Source organism: Psittacula echo (genome assembly GCF_963264785.1).
Source record: "Psittacula echo genome assembly, chromosome: 9".
NCBI classification, from domain to species: domain Eukaryota; kingdom Metazoa; phylum Chordata; class Aves; order Psittaciformes; family Psittacidae; genus Psittacula; species Psittacula echo.
The window spans coordinates 7351484-7369307 of NC_137745.1; positions in this window are offsets into that span (position 1 = coordinate 7351484).

Sequence of the window (17824 nt, forward strand, 5' to 3'; positions counted from 1 at the left end):
ATATAGCACTGAATGAGAATACAGCAGAGTGACCTGCCTGAGATTTAGTCCAAATAAAACCAAAGACACATTGAAGGGCTGTTGAAGCCCTGACTAATATTGTATTTTCTTTTCCAGTTGAAGGTGTCTGATGTCACAACCTGTACTATGGGGGTTTGTGGATCCTCAGCTGCTAGAAAGGGTTTTTCAACAGCAATGCCCTGGAATGCTTCCCATTACCTGCTGCACTATCCAGCCAAACTCTGAAGAGTTTGTTTCATATCTTGAACTTACTGCCATAAGAGTAGTATTCATGAGCTCAGGACTTGAGTCCGTAATGTATTTTTCCTGAGGTTACACCTTAAGGCAATCTAGAAATGGAAGGGAGTGAGGATACCTACTTATTAAGAGCGGTAGAAGTTTTTTACTCAATGAAGTTTACCAAAAGTAAACCACTGGAAATCTAACCTGTGCTCCATTGCGTATACCAAGGGTTTGCATTATTTCCAAGTGCATGTGTGATCTTGGCCAACAGTGGGGACTGTGAGAAAACACTGAGAAGCCAGTACAAAGGCCAAAACCCATTATTATTGCCCAGAGTGAATTTAATCTGGAAATGATGTTATAAACATCCTGGTCTGGACCCACTTTTGATTCACCTTTGCAAATAGACAGCTATAACGTAAAGACTGTTCCATTTATAAAGGGTTTTATGGTGTGCTTGCCTATAGCAGCAGAGGATGGGTTTTGCTGACCCCTGAAAGCCCTTGCTAGAGCAATGCTCTAAATTTCAATACTGTTCAAGTTTCCATGTTCACCTGATAGTGAAGAAATACACAGTCCTTCCAAAGCATCCTGCAGCTCCATCTTCAGAGGTCCCAGACCTGTCATCAGAACTGGATTGGTTTTGTGCTCAGGAGCCTGTAAGGTTCTCCTTATTAATGTCTTGGTGGAGAGTGTGGGAGCCCTGTGGCTTTGCAGGAGTTGGGGATGCTGAGATGGGTTGTAGCTCCTGTGGGGATCAGCCCCTCACTGCACCATAGTGTGATGTCCACCATGTCACTCAGGAGATCACAGCACCCAACAGCAGGGATCACCGAAGAGGATACATTACTTCTTTCCTTGGCACCTAAAGACACACAACAACAAAACCAGGCAAGTAATAAGTACAAAGGCATTTCTAAACTGAATTGTTCTTTGAGAAAAAAGGGAAAAGAAGCAAGAAAGGAGGTATATACTGTCAGCCTTTGCCAAGAGCCGTGAAGAATAACTAGCAAGAGAAATACATCTGTAAAGCCTTGATGGCTAAGAAGAAAGATTTTTACACATGCCAACTCCACTGTGGCCACATTTATAGGAATTTAAAGTGTTACTACATGACAACAGAAATAGCTGTATGTTGGCAGACCTTTTTTTAATGTGTTAAAGGGTCATCAATCATCTTCTAGTGTTCCAGCAGTCAGATGTACTTGATATCTTCATTTACTTATAACACTCATACCAGCTCCTCAGCTGTCTTCATTTCCTTGGAAACAGCTGTATTGCGTGTTATGGAAAACAAGGTAATATATATAAAAAAAGATAAAGTGGAAATACAATAAAGGCAAACACAGAAACTTGAAGGTTCTCAGTAAATACAAACCTCTCTTACAAACATGCAATCAATAAGGTCACTTGTGTAGTAACTCGTAACAAAGTACAGTTGACAATGTGTTATTTTTCTGCTGGAGAATATAATGTGAGGCTGAGCATGTTAATGACTTTTGGAAACGGGCAATGACAAAGATTGATTAATATCAGTTGACAGCCTGTTCCACAGCTCTGAAGCAGGAATAGCAATGATTGATTCACGAAAATGTGGGGCACAGGCTTTAGATAATAGAAAGGCTACATGTGAGCTCAATCAGGTTTCAGAAACAGGATTTAAAGGCCAAAGGTTTAACAGTAGTTAAAAGCTTTAAGGAAAAGACAGAAGTGTGGCAATATTTTCAAAACAGAAAAATTTTAATTAATTTCCTCAAAGTCTAAGAACATGCAAACTGTTGTGTTTAGGACCAAAAATGCAGAAACAAAAGAAAACAAGGGGGGGGAGAAGCCGACAGAGTCTTTTCATAACAAATTAAAGACAGTATCAGTATCTTAAAGCATCAGGTTTCAATGATGAAATCCTCACCTAACGTCAACTAGTGAAGAGTCACTTTCTGTGATGATGAGGAACAAGGCAAACAAAAAGCCACAGCAATTTGTAGGGCTATGTGCTCACTACCCAGGCTGCTCTGGCAATGTAAGAGGAATACTGCATCTCAAACCAACAGGGATTCCCCATTTTTAGGGAATTGAATATTTGACAGAACACGTTTCCCCTGGGAATAATAGGGGAGAAGTGATCTCATCCTCATTTTGTGAGGACTGAGGAATGGGAAGTCTTGTTGAGAGTTTGACCCATCCTTAGCATTTCCTTTTACATTAAGGAACAGAGCACAGCCTGAGTGCTCTGAGCCTTAAAGGCAGACCAATAAGAGACTATCTATACTCATGCTCCATTTATAATGATTTTGCCCATTGCAGCATGTAAGAGAGAGCAGGAGAGAAGGATTGAGAATTTAATGACAGATGTCCACCAAAGGGCTAGTCTGCATTAGGGATGTGGTCATGTGTGAAGAGCTGAATTAGCTGACATGATGCTAATCAAAGCAGAGCCTCTATAGGGATTCCATCACCCACCTCAGACTGCTGCAGCAACTGCCTTTGCCGTGTAATGCACCATCTCAGTTGTATCTCACAACGTGACAGACTGAAAGCTGTATGGTACCGACCTAATTAGGAAAAGAAGGCGTTAAGATAAACAACAGCAAAAATGCAAGTGTTTTCATAGAGCACAGAATCTGTGAAGAAGTGGACAAGTGTTTGACTAGAGGAGCTTGGGAATTTCCTGGGCTTCATTCCAAAATGCATTGAAATACAAATGGTGTTATGTCATTATCTTCTTTTTCATAGTGAATTTCATATCCAGCAGGCTCCCAAGGAACTGAGAATAGGAGAATTTCTTTCCACTCAGGCCTTTCAGGCAGGGTCTGAGTTTGGGGATTTATGACCTTTTCAATTCTGTGACATTTCTCAAGATGCTGCCAAAAAGAAAGGTAAGACCCTCCTCCTCTGAGGTTGGCTCATTTATAAATCAGTACTATCTACAACTGACAGTTTTTCCTTAGTAAAATATAAAGTGCTTATGGTGTGCAATGATAAGCCAAACTTTGAAGATGATCAGCCACCCTTAACCAGTAAAGTCTGCAAAGAAACCTCCATCCCTTAGATAGGGTCAACACTTAGATAGTGTTGATCGTACACTAAAGAATTGATGTGCCTATCAGTTCCTGGGGCCAGGTTACTGACATGAAGAACTCCTTTGCAGCAATAGCTCTACCAGAAATAAGGATGGGGGGAGACTGGCAGCAGTACAACATTTTTATTGATTGGTTGGTACTCATTTTGCCTTCCTTTGGTCATCTCCAAGCCAGGTCTAAATGGATTGTCTTTGATACTTATAAGGCTCCTTCTGCCACCTGTGGATAAAGGGAAGTATCCTCAAAGGGGCTTTGTTTTTCCTACTCTTGACACCTCATTTAATTGTGCTAGTGGACATAACATTTACAAAAGGAAGAATTCGAGAAAACCTATATAGTAAATTGTAGTTGTAACACTCATGCCAAAAAGCAGTCCTTCTATAAAACATAATCTGTAAAGCCAATTGTGGTTACCAGCTTCAAATACTCAAATCAGTTCAATTTAGAGACTGGGGGGAAGGGGGTATGACTCACAAAGGACCCTGCAGGAGATGGTTCTCATCTCTCAGAGCCTGTCCTGAGGTCTCCCTAGCCCAAGTGCATGTGTTTGCAGGTGCATTTGCAATACAGAGCCTTCCCTTGTGTGTATCAGGAGTCTCTGGTATTACCCTGCCTGCATGGAAAAAATATGTGTTGACATTTACTGTCTTCTTTGGGTTTTAATATCTTTCCTCACTGTTAGTGGCTTTGGTGATTGAGCAGGCAGCAGTACTTCTGACCTGAATAATATGTCACAATTCAGACCCTTGGAAGTTATTTCATTTAAGGGGAAGTTGATGGGTCAGGTGGCTCCACTGCAGTGACAACCACATGAAGCCCAGGTTTTTTAAGGAAAAAAAAGGATCAGACCACTGAAACTTACCTCATGGCTCCAAAGCCTTTTCTAAGCTGCTCTCAACACACACAATTTCCAGGTTCAGTGCCTCTTTCTCTCTTTTGGAAATTCACTATGCAAAAATATATCCAGCCAAACTTTGGGCTTTCAAAGTCCCAAACAAGACTCATTTGGCCTTTTTTAACTTGTTCCTTCTTTTAGAGGGTGTGAGGATGAAGATCAGGTGGTCACCATCTCTTACAGCTGCAGTGTGAAAGGTGGCGGTTAAACCCATTATTTTTGATAGGATTCAGCTCAAATCAGAGAAACATCCTGCAATGCATTGCTGAGAAAAGAGCCCTGACCACAGAAATGTTTAGTACTGCAATCATGTTTTTTAGGCCTTTGCGAGCCATCCCTCAAGTGAACTTTCCCTTAGAAATCAATAGCATTGATTTTGTTTATGCTGGACAGTTTTCATTTGGCTGCATTGTGGTTGCTAATTGACAGGTCAAAATCCGTACTGGAGTTTGACAGAGGATACCTTAAAAGTTTATATTTATGGGATGAAGTTAAGTGATTATAGTTGTCACTCTAATATTTAATACCAGAAGTAATCATAAACAATTTTTAATATTTGCGTTCACAATGAAAAGCTACAGCACAAAGAACACTTACAACCCACTGTCATAAAGCTCTTCAAGGCCCAGTTTCCCTGCTCTGAAATGAAAAGATGAGAAAGGTCATGGAGAACATCAATTAAATTGTTTTTCTAGACCAGCAACAAGTTTTAAGTCTTTAGGAGAATTTTTGCTTTTATTACCACTTCTCATTGTGAGGGGCATTAGTATGTTTTTGCTAGAAGTGTTGACTAAATCAAAAAGTTTGTCTTTACCACTAGTATCTGACCAAAGTCTACAAACAGGAATCAAAGAGGCCTTTCTGACTTCTAATCAAAAAGTATGTTAGTTTCTACAAAATATACATGAGAACATTTTGTATGGTAGAAGCCAGCTAAGATCTCATCCGAGAGTTACGCTGTGGTTTGCTCTCCTGAACAAAAGGGCATAAAGGTCCTGTTAATGGAGAAGTAAGAACAATTATCTTTGGAGTTATTCAAGTTTGAAATACCTTTGAAAATAAAACATTAGTGAACTCAGAATCTGGGTTTCAAGATAAAAAGAAAGAGCTCATCTTTGACAGCCTCTTGTGACAGTATCCCTTATGAATGATTTAACTGTAAGATTAACCAATGTGATGAAGCATTTTAACTATCATTTAAGCTATACTTACTGTGATGTATGGTATGCTTTGCAAATGCGTATGTGAATAATGTCTATCAGTTCTTCATGTAAGTGATGACTGTTGTTCTGCCCTATTGACCAAGAGAAGAAACTCCAGAAGTTCTTGAGGACAAGGAAAATGAGATTTTACCTCTGAGAGGCTGAGAAAGATCTAGCAGCCACTGCACACAAATGGAAGCAGAAGACCTGCAGGGAACCTTGGTAGTTTCAGAATGAACAAAGCTGATTGTTAATTTACTTGGTAAATTGTTAATTTACTTTGTGGTCAACACACTCAACCTGACTCTTAAAAGCAACTCTTCAGGCTTAACACTAAGGGAATGTTACCAACAGCACAAACCAAGTGTATAATGCTGCAGAAGAAGTCAGCCATGGTAGTTATCACCAACACAAGCTTTATGGTGCTGTGTGAATGGGTCACCCTTATAAGCAGATCATCCATTTATCAAACAAGAATTCTTCTGTAGCCCTACGTACACCTTATGAGTCAGCACTCAGAGGAGGTGTGAAGCATCACTGCAAACTAAACTGTGATATACACTGAATGACACATACTGAAATTCGATAGGTATTCAATTGCTCCTGTTGAATGGCCCTTGGATGGACTCCTCCAGGAGAGAGCTTGACCTGCTGGGCAGGGGCTGAAGAGCTCTGATGGCAACAGAAGTTATCCTGAGGAATGAATAAATAAGACAGCTCCCTTTAAAAAACAGCCACGTTTCTGTAGAACAGCTTGGCATGCAGGTTCATGGTTTTACGTGTATAAATAGTCTCTGCCTAAGCTTGCTTTGGGCTCTGCTGCCTCATATGCATTTTTATGAAGTGTTTCTCAAGCTGGGAAAGTATAAAGGGTGAGGAGAAAAGGAGGGCATTTCCTAGGAACCGCTAGAAGCACAGTCAAGGATATACCTGAAGAAAGTCAAGGGATTGAGGAGGGGTAACCAGCATAGAGCTGGGGTGGAAATGTCTGGCTAAGAGGAGGGAAAAGGAGGGATAGACTGGGCAGAGACCATGGCTGCTGGGAGCTCCTGAGCCCTGCTTCCCATTGCCCAGGACCCCTCTGGTTCTTTCTTTCTCCTCTCTTCCTACTCCATGTACTCTTGGTATTCCATTTCTCCTTTTTGCAACTTTGCTTGGTCCTCAAAGGCTCCTCCAGGGTACATCAGCTTCAAGTAACATCTCACTCAGATGCACACAGAAGGCACACACACATGTCAATTAAACAGCACTGAGTCAGAGCTGGGGGAAGCTTAAAGCAAAGAGTTCAAGAGGTACATTAATATAGGGCCCAGGGCCTCCAAACCAGGGACCACAGGATGCCTTGGGGTGATAGGTTTTTGCAAACAGTTTATGATGAACCTTGTATTATTCAGAGTTCTTGAGCTCTTCAGTTCAGGTGATCTCAAGAAAAACTCATAACTTTCAGAAAAGATGAATTTCCTGCTTCTTAGGGTGCCACAAGAAGCTTTACATTTAGATCTAGGAGTCCAAAATCCTCAGAAAACACACTCAAAAGGAACACAAAGCTATCAGAATTTTATCTCAGGAAGGCAAAGCTTTTCATGATTTCCTGTGATTGTGCTTCTGATTTTTGCAAGCTAGGACTGGGCGTTTATTTTCTCCCATTTCTTAGCCTCAGGGAATTGGTTAAAGAAAATCTATGATTGCATTTCTATAACAGGGAACAATCCTGGGCTGGTTAGGCTAAGCAGGTGTGCCTCCCCCTTTCCCTGCTATCTTCCACCTGGCTGAGTAATTACCATCCTGCATTGCCTCTTGTTCAGAGGGTGACGTTATTCCCTCACTGGATAACAAGGCAAAATCAACTTTCCTCACAAATCCCATTATCTCCGGGAAGATCCTCTCGGAATGCAAATCAACAAGTTTAGCAGAGACAGGAGCCCAACAGCAACCCACAGCCTCAATTTAAATTACCTCCAACCTGCATGATGAGACAACCTGGATTACTGGGAATTACCTGGGCAGAGCAGTGACTCTGCATCTTATGAGCTCTTGTTCCTCAGATCAAAGACGGTTGATGGGCATTTAATTAAAAGATAAGGTAGCCAGCCATAAAACACCAGACTAACCTTTTGAGTATACAACTCAAGTTACAATTAAAGAATGACTATAATTCAGATTTTTTGACCTCCTCAGCAATACACTCCATCATTAAGGGATAAATGGACTGTTGAGAGCAGTGCCCACCTTCCTTTTTAATGCTGTCATAGGGCAAGCTGGCTCAGGTGGTAAGAGCTCACAAACAATGTTGGGGGTCTGTTGATCCCCAAGTCCAAATGTAATCATAGCTGCACCTTTCTTCCTCCAGGGCTGAACCAGAAGTGTGCTGGTCCCAAAAGAAGCCATTCTCACTCTTACCCTACACATACTTTCTTGACAAGGCATTACGCTCCCAGATGCCCTAGGGAAGAGCAGCCAATAAGAAAAGCTCATTCAGAAGATGTACGTACAAACACTGGCGGTGCTGTTAAAAGTGTGCTGTGAAACATGACAAAGAAAGTAACTTCAGTATTATCTCCACTGAGTTTTCTTGTTCCCAGCACAGTGATGTAACTCATCACACACTCTGACTGTTGATATTCAGTGGTTTATCTCATAGGAAAACCCCAGTGCCTTGTCACAGCTACACAACAGGACAGCAAACTCCTGCAATTTAACACCCAGCAAACACACTTTTCTTAAAGAGAAACACTCTGCAGAGAGGAAGCAACTCCTACCAGAACAGCTGATGCAGTAGTAAAAAACAGATTGACTCTGGACTGCAGATCTGCTTCAGCAGTGAAGTCTTATCTGAAACAGCACAGCCTGGGAAGTGTTTCAAGCCAACATGGAAGCCAAAGCCAGCCCGCTGCCATCTCTCAGATGTGCACAGTCAGTGTCTTGGAGCCCAAGACACCGAGATACCAAACTCATGTAATACAGTGCAAAGCCAGAATACCTCCTTAAGCAGTGCCAGAGAAGGGGACCAGTGGTCCTGTGCCCCCAGCCCAATGTGCCAAGTCCTCACTCCAGCATTTTTCTGATCACTTCAATTGCATTTTTCACATATTTGGCGCTTAACTTCAGTGCATTCTCTTACTCCATCCCTGTGTATATTTAAAGTCTGCACTGAGGATGATTTACATTAAATCCCCAATGTCAACGTAGTGAGACTTTTTGCATGCAAAAGTCCAGTGCCATAAAACATTTACAACATAACAAAAATGGTTTCCTAAATCTCTGGCTTATTTCAAGATACAGAAGAGGCTACTACTTTCACTTTGCCCTCTGGATCTGTTTTTCTGAGCCCTTTTCTCTAGCTGGAGAAAAAAGTCATTATCTAGCCTTGATAAGAAGGGCAGAGCCACTCTCTAAGCATGTAGAATTGAAGTCCCATTTGATATAGAAGCTGGGATACTCTTCATACATTCGTTTAAGTAATGAAATGTTTAAAAAATATTAAAGGATCTAAAGATGTTCGAATGTCTGGATGCTGGCAAGCTCTTTGATAAGTTAATTTTGCATTCAAAACCAATGAGGCATTGGTCAGAGTGACACAGGGTTCAGATTTACCCTGGATAATTCCTTTGCTGTAAGACATTTAAATTAAATCAGTTAAACTCTGACTGCGCTTTGTCGCTGGGATGTCAGTGCTAACATACTATTTTAATTGAAGCAACACTGAAGAGCATTTTGACTGTAACTTAGGAAAAGACGTATCAGCTAAGCTGTAATCAATGAGCAACACGTTCACATTGCAAAAGTGAATTTAAAGGCTCATTCCGAAACGTAATACTGGATAACAAGAGCCTATGATTTAAAACAGCCACAGGGGAAATGAACCAGGAATCTGTGGGGAGGAGAGAGAAAGAGCAATATGGAGAGAGTGTCTGCAGAGCTCCAGTTATTTACAGGGGTATCTTGCTGCTCTCAGACTCAAGGTGCTCCAGCCCCACTGAGGTATTCATGGTATGAACCCCACTGAGGTATTCATGGTATGAACCCCTCTGAAGGTGGGATTTCCCTTGGTGAGTAACCTACCTGCAGGATGGCACCTGAGCTGCAGTGTGAAATGTGTTGAATTTAGAGGAGGAAGAGATTAGAGACACTCCCCAGACTACTGTGCAGTGAAGATATATCTCTTTTGAGCAGGCACTCGATTCAGAATGAAACTTAATGGGAGGTGGGAGATTTACTTGAAGTTTGTCACCAATCAAGTCATGTCATTTGAGCTACTGGAGCTATTTAAAAAGCAAGTAATATTGTTTGGGAAGATACATGCAGCTCTATAAAGCTGCTTTATCTCCATTTTCCTATTGCCATACAGAGGAGACTTACCCATATTAAAACTGTTCAAAAAGTTGCCAACAAATTCAATGTCTTGGTTACAACAACATTAATGCATCTTTCTCCTCCTTAAAACTTCAGTCTTTCTTGTCACTGAAAAGAACTGAGAGTATTCCCTTCTCTCACAACATCACCATCCTACAGGATGGCCAGGCAAGAAAGAAATTAGTCAGATTCTGTTTTCAGACCTTCAAGCAAAGTCTTCCAAAGATGTTCCTTCCCCTGAACATTTCCCTTTAATTTTGCAAAGTACTTCCAGCATAATCATGCTATGCATAAACCTGGCATAGCTGGGATAAACCACACAAACTGTGGTTTCATAGTGTCGTTAGTATTTCCTTCCCCAGTCAAATCTGACACCAGTTACACAAACATAAACCTGCTCTTTCCCCTCGTTGTAGTGCTTACTCCAGACGAGGTTTGGCACAGGTGCAGAAGGCAGCAGCAGAATAGCTGCAGATGTACATGAAAACAGCATCACTAGCTCCCCTTCGCATCAGCAAGCTATTCACTGGAGACAGTTTATAGATTGCATTCAAGAAGGTTGTTTTCATAAGCATCCTAGTACCAAAAAATCCATTTATTTTTAACTTTCTGAGTAGGATGAAAGGTGAGCAGGCCCAAATAGCAAATATGAATTTTTAGCCCATTTAAAGCCCTAAGGCCTGTCGGTACTGCAATCCTTAGCAGAGCTGGGAGTAATCAATCGCACCCTTTCTCTGTTTATGCAAGTGGAGCTGATTGATTACTCACTGCTAACACGATTGCCAATGCCTCAAACATTTTCCTCTGGACAGTTCTCCAGCACAGGCAGGGCCTGAGGCTAACAAGCTCTCTGTCGACAGGAGGGTATAGAAGCAGGGCAGCAATTTTTAGGTTGCTTAGGTTAACATCGCAACTGCATTATTCAAGTGGTCTGAGACTCTTGAAGCTCCCAGAGCCTTTGTATGGTGTAAGGCACAACTGAGGCCAACACACCATACGTTCAGTGGAGAGAAGCAAATCCTCCCTTCCTTCCACGTGACATTCTCAGAGATGTCCTGCCCATAAGTTTGTGAGGAGGGAGAGAGGGTTTGCTATCTTATCCTCATCCTACTTGAGGCAGCAGGAGGCAATTCCTCCTTCCATCTTTGCTTAAATCGTCATATTAAAAGCACTCCTTCAGGAAATTGTTTATGGTTTTTACTGGTCCTACAAAACCCAGGAGCTCCGTATCCTCCATCAACTATTACCTCCTTTTATTATTTTATTTGCATAGAAAGGAATGCATCTCTTTCATTAATCTTTTTTGTAAATTCTATGCTTATTTACTGTGAGAGACAAGTTCACCTCCAGGCCACATGATGGTTGGTATGAACTGACATCCTTCGTGACTATATCAAGACTTAGACTGAATGATGCAGAGGGATGGACTACAGCTCCCTCCCCAGTCAGAGATGCTTTCAGGCAGAGGTGAAGCCCAGGGGCTAGAGCATGCTCACTATTAAATCAATAAACTGAGTGGTTTTTCCACAAATGCTGCTTTTGGGAAATAGGGATCAACAAAAACATCATTTTTCTCTAATCAAAGGCACCAAATAATTAAGGGAGCTTTTTTATATCATTTTAAGTTTTCACACTGCCTGTATTCTGAAACCCTGTCAAACAAGTAAAATAACCCAGAGTCCTTCTGGCAAACAGCACAGACAAAACAGTTGAATTATTCCCAAGTGCCACAAGCATTCTACAAGAGTCTTTTACAGGACACTATTAATCGTGATTACAGAAATAGTGTTAGCAATTACTGATGATCAGAAGACTTGATTTATATGGATTCTTCTGCTAATTCAAGACCAATTCCAGCTTTTAAATTAAATCTCTATTTGCCTCTGCTGCCCTTTTTAGCACCTCACACAGCAAAAACAACAAAAGCTGTGAGGTACTAAACACAGACCTTGATTAAATGTGCACCAACAGGCAGAGCACAACTAACAGCATAAAATGTTTCTCCAACCAGATTCTTGTGTCAGTTATAGCACTTAAGCTTCAGCAGCTGCTTCCCAGATATATTCAAAGGAAAACTGAATTCTTGCAATCAGAATACATTTCTCAAGGAAACAGCCCAATCCCCTTGAAAATGCCAAACAGATCCAGAAGACACTGGATGAACTCCCACCACTTCCATAGGCTTCCGTTCACAGCTTGGATTTATGATATTGTTACACCCACATTATCCAGCATGAGAACACGGGTCCTTTTTATTACCTTTTGTCTTTTTTCCTTTGATATTTAGAGGAAAGATTTTTAAGCATTAACTGTCTCTTATTATAAGCATGCATAAAAATAATTGCACCTTCTATCCATTACAACGTTTGGAACAGTAAGGTGAAAACTGCAAGTGCTTTCTAGGTGAAACAGAAGGCAATGTGTTAGGAAAGTTAATGGAGACTGTGAATGTTCGAACTACTGCTTATAGACACCTCCAGCTTTTGCCAAGCAGTTGAACATGACTGGTTCTTTGTTTCTTTCCTCCTTTCTTTTTCCAAACTTGACCTTTCTTGCCTCTGCTCTCCCAAAAAGTGGCCACATTGAGTCCAAGTGACATTTCAATCGCAGAGGTGAGTCTCATGCACAATACGTTATTAAAAAACCCCACTAAATCAGCGAATGCTGTGAAACTTCAATCACTGCAGTTCTGATGCCACTGATCAGGAAAACAAAATCCCTGCCACAGACAGTCACACTGGCTGGAGATAACTTGCTGAAGGATGCATAAGGAAGTAAGAGGGAAAGGGTTTTTTAAAGATGAAAAGAATAAGCCAGAAAATTCAGCAAGTCAGGAGTTCAGCTGAAATTCATTTCCATTCCCTCAGAAAGAAAAAACCCTGTTTTTCTTTCCTGATACCTTCACGTACCATTTCAGACTGTCATATTACCCAATATAATTCTATAGACAATGAAGACACGTGCACATGTCATGCCAAGGCATCACTGTGTGAACTTATTTACCACTCAGCCACACACTGACAGGATAGATCGCTTGCAGCTCTTTCCCTTCGGATGATACAGCTGAAAACTACAGTGTGGATGGGAATATACTGCAGTTTGTGTCAACGAGAGTGGCAATTACCATCATTGTTTTTGCTATTCTGGAGATTCATGCAAAGCTTTGATTAATCATCTGCTTGGCTGTTTAGCAACAACATTCTCAATAACCCTTTAATTTAATAATCAATTTCTAAATGAATACTTTAATTACATGTAGCTACTAACAATCAGCTGGTCTGAGTTTTAAAGAAGCAGATGAAAGAGTACTGGATATAAGAAGAGCCTTAGCAATTTATGTCACTAAATGGATTACTCCAAAACCAGCATGATACAGAATAGTCAGAGGGATTGAAGTCCCTGTGTTGAATTATAGCAAAGTCCTTAGCACACCAGAGAAAGGATCTGTAGACTATGGCATCAAACAAGATGCAAAACTCAGAAAGAAAATGACAGTACCAGTGTCCTTATTTTATTATAGTACAGTAGCTTCTCAGATAGTGCTTGTGGCATCTTTCAAACATCCTCTTGACTCTGTAAGCACACTCCTTGGATTTGAGCTGCATGGACACAAGGTTCCCAGCACTCTGGGCCCTAGCTGTTGGGGAGATGCTAGTGCATGGCTCACAGGATCAGTAGGTGGATCAGCCCTAGAGCATCCTCCTTGGCAGTGAAAGGAAAGCAGCACCATCCTCCACCCTAGTCAGCTGGCTCAGAATAGAAGAAGAAATGGGTTCACAACCAACACGCAGCTGTGCCAGAGCTGCCTCAGAAAAGCAACTCTGCAAGAGCACCTCTTCTATGGCAGAACGACCTTAACAACATTCAGCTGAGCAGTGAAAGCCCTCTGCTTGGTGCCAGCAGACCCTGCTGGCCAGCAGCAATGCCTAAGGACAATAGCGAGTCCTAGCACTCATCTCAATCCCTACATCCCAGCATCACAGACATGTGCCAGGCACATTTTCAAAGACCCGTGAACTTGGGGGCACCAATCCTAATCTCCTCCATAGGCCTGGCTTTCTTCCCCAGGACTGAATCCAATTTCATCTACATTTCAGTAAAATACTGCTGATGTCAGTGAAGACCATCCTGATAAATGCCAGAGTATACAGACACAGCAGAAAATCTTCCCTGCAATCACCCAGGGCATCTGAAACCAAGAGGCATCTTGGCAGGATACATGAATGGCCTGATTGTGTCCATTTTCCAGAAGGAATACATATGTATAGTGCTGCAATCCAGCTCAGCCTGTACAAGGTTCTGCTCTGCTTGATGAGCAATCAGACTTCAGAGAGAACAAACACATAATGACTGCTTTCAGCTGCTAATGCCACTGCTTTTTCTGGAACAATATAGAGGCTTGAACTGCAAATTCACATCCAGCCTTGCTGGAAATTAACTGGGACTCAAAGGGGGTTTGCAATTAGCCTTTGGAAATATCTTCACTAATTCATAACCACAAATGGGGACACTGGAGCCTGCAATGACATTTCAGGGGGGTGTGGTGGTGTGCCTGTAATAGAAGGCTTTGTGTATTTATTTTAGGGAAAGAATCTCTCCTTTTTGGTTTTGGCCTATGAAAGAATTCAGGAACAGTGATATTCCAAACATACGGTGATACTCACTTTCACAGAAAATGCAATTCAACTACAGTTTCTCACTGTGCGCATTCAATTTCCATGAATGTTACTGGGATTAAAGATTTTTCATGGCTTTTTTGTTGCTGTTTTCAATGAAAACTGGCATTGATATTTGCACACTTGTGCTGTTCTTGAAGTTTTACAATATTCTATTCTGCTGAAACCCCCAAACCTGCTTAAGGTTTATAAAATTCATCCCCAAAAATTGGATTCCAACATCTAGCTTGCTAGAATTTCTTAAAGGGATCTTTAGTATTAAAATCACCAGTCAAATGAATTATTTTTCATCCAATCTAACTACACTTCTGTCTGATCCTCACACATCTGAGATTTGCCAAACCTCAGCTCTGGTCAAGCAAGAGTAAAATACAACATCTTCCTACTTTTCACCAAGCAAATAAATCAATATAAGGAGGAAAAGACCTAAACGGTCTAGTACTGTTGGGAATAGTATTATAATTTGTTTTTCTTAAATACAAGCTGTAAATCACCATTCTTGGATAAGGAAGGGACATGTTTTGAGGCCATGCTGCCTCTGGTCATCCAGGGGGTCAGCACCCACCATTCACTGCTCCTGCCTCAAGACTGCACTCCATGTCACAGCATGGCTCCTAATAACAGCTGGGAATTATCGCCCTGATTCACCTGGTGCTTGAAAACCTTTGTGTCTGCTACTGATAATATCACTGGAGGGGCTCAGGGGAAAGGCACTGAAAAGAAAACCCCTCTCATTCATGTTTCTACCAAGTATTTTGGATTGTTTGCTGACTCATTTTGCAGTTTAGCTTGTAGCAAACTCAAAATTAAGTTACTAGAGAATAATGACCATTAAGTGACTGAAATTGCTTTATTTCTCTGAGCCTTAGCAACAGTGATTTCACTTGCCTGTTGCTATAACAACTACAGCATGCACATCAAGGTCACTAAGCCCACTTTGCTTCTTGCCTGTAGCTATGTCTCTGATGGTTTATATGCCTCATTTTTATTGTAGATTCATACACGATGACTAGGAGGAAAAGGTACTTTTTCATCTTATGAGTAAACAAGCACATGAAGATGAGCAGTTCTCAAGGTAAGGGAAAATAGACAAAAGACAAAGAATTTATGAGAAATGTTCACTTCATTCTTAATGGGAAAACTATTGTGTATGTGTATGAGGTCCAAAATACCTAACATGCAATGAGTCAAACCGGCAGTCAATTCTCCCTTACAAAAGTGAAGAAAGATTTCCTGAGCAGTATGTGGATATGAGTTCCTTGATTTCTAAGAGGACCTACAAGCCTGACCCCAGGACATTAGCACAGATACATCAAGGCCCCTGAAGTGCCACCTCGGATACTGAACAATTCTGACCTTAGTGCTTAAATAAGTATAGTTTCAGTGGAAACACCTCATTTAGTGTTAATCTAAGAAGGTGCAGTGCACAGCTGTTCACTGAGGCATGCTGGTCTTAAATAAGCTGGAACTGGGAAGCAGGAGAGGACCACTAAGCTGGCTGGTTGATGAACTGCAAAGCCCCAGGTCAGGCGAGAAATAGCTTGCCATATCATTTTCCTTAGTTATTTCTTTCACAGATTTTAATGGATGTAATTTTTACTCCAGAATATTCACACCTCACACATCATTTTCATTGTATAGAAGGGTTATAAAACATTTTTTTTAATGCAAGTGAACTGCATTCATTTGTCTCGTAAGTCAACTAGAGGCACTTGCAAAGGAAATTCTAAGTTCCTACATTACCAGAGCATTTTTTCTGCCATGCGGAAGGAGAGAAAAGAATTATTCACTCTGAAAAATATAAATAACTTCACCACTTCTTTTTATAGCTGGTTGATTGCAGCAGCCAGTGAATGAAGGATTTAGCTGCTTATTTGTCAGCTTTACACCAAAAACAGCAGCAAAAAAGATGAAATGTCCAGAACTGAGGGGGGATTTGTGAGGCACTAAATACTTCTGTGAATCAGGACTGATATATATGTGTGTAGTAGTTAGCTATAGGACAAGATAGACAGACAAATACATGCATACATATTGATAGACAGACAGATAGTAATACTGAAGCTGGACCACAAAACATCAAATTTCAGTTTTGATTTATTATTTACACTAGGTCCAGCGAAGACTCTGGCCCAGCTCACCCAGCATCTTGCTATACAAGGTAAAGCAGTAATTTCATTTTTCAGAAGAAAAGGAATTGCTACAGATCATAAAAGCCCACCGAGACAAGACAAAGACCATGTTCAGGGTCTCCCAAGTACGCAGTTGTGACACAGATCTCCATTGCATTACCAAGTTCCTAGCTAAACAGCAAGGGGGTTTTTTTGGAGTTTACTCCAAAGAATGGCCGTGAAAGACCAGATTACTTTTCTTGGTTGTTATTCTACCCTGGCTGATAATCTTTATCAAGTTAGAAGGCAGAGGTGCTCTTGGTAATGACTACTGCCAGGTGTGAGTTCACACAAAGCAATGATTTACTGACTAGCCTAATCTAGGGCTTTCAGTAATAATCCCTTATGATAGGATCCACTGCCACCTTAAAAAGACTTGTGACAGCTCTCATGTCCCAAGGTGATGCCTTAGGAGAAGGTGTAAGCTGCCTGCCAGGCACCCAGCCTGCTCCATGGAGAGCTGGGATGCTCTGGGCAGTATGGCAGGACCAGGCAGAGTGGTTGGACGTGGCAGGCAGGGTTGGGACAGCATGGGAAGTGGTGAGGAGCTGATGCTAGCCCCTTCCGCAGGACATGGTGGGAAGGATCTGCATCTGGGACCCAGAAGGATCTGCATGGCACTGGCTGGAATCTCCAGGAGGACATTAGGCAACGGATAATAACACAAGGGCAAAGTCTGTCCTGCTGAGGAGAGACTCAGAGTATCGCTGAGTAGATCACTATCAGACTTAGGTATTTTGGACTCAGAGTATAAGACTGGGTTTCTGAACCCTTTTACTCAATAATCAGATCAAAGTTTATTCTTTTCAAAAGTTCTTTTTCACTGTCTGTTCTAGACACCCAGTGCTGAGCCAGTTTAATAATTCAAAGCCCCTTTGATGTCCTTAGTGTATTCAGTTTACAGGAAAGTCCCAGCACGTCCACCTCAGAGCCCTGCCTGACTCCAGGTCCCACCAGAGACAAATACTAAATAGCTAAAACAGAACCAAAGTCTCAGTGTAAGCCTCCCTTGAAATCAAGGGAGCTTACCCAGTTTACGTTTGGTGAGAGGCAGCCCATAAAGCTCCAACTGATTACAGATATTAAGAGTGAGGCGTTTAATGCCTTTGCCAGAAAATAAGCTGAGATGTATTTTAGGGAAAGAGTAAACTGAAGTGCTGTGGATTCTATTGCTTTCCACAGGATATCTCTTCTTATTACTTTA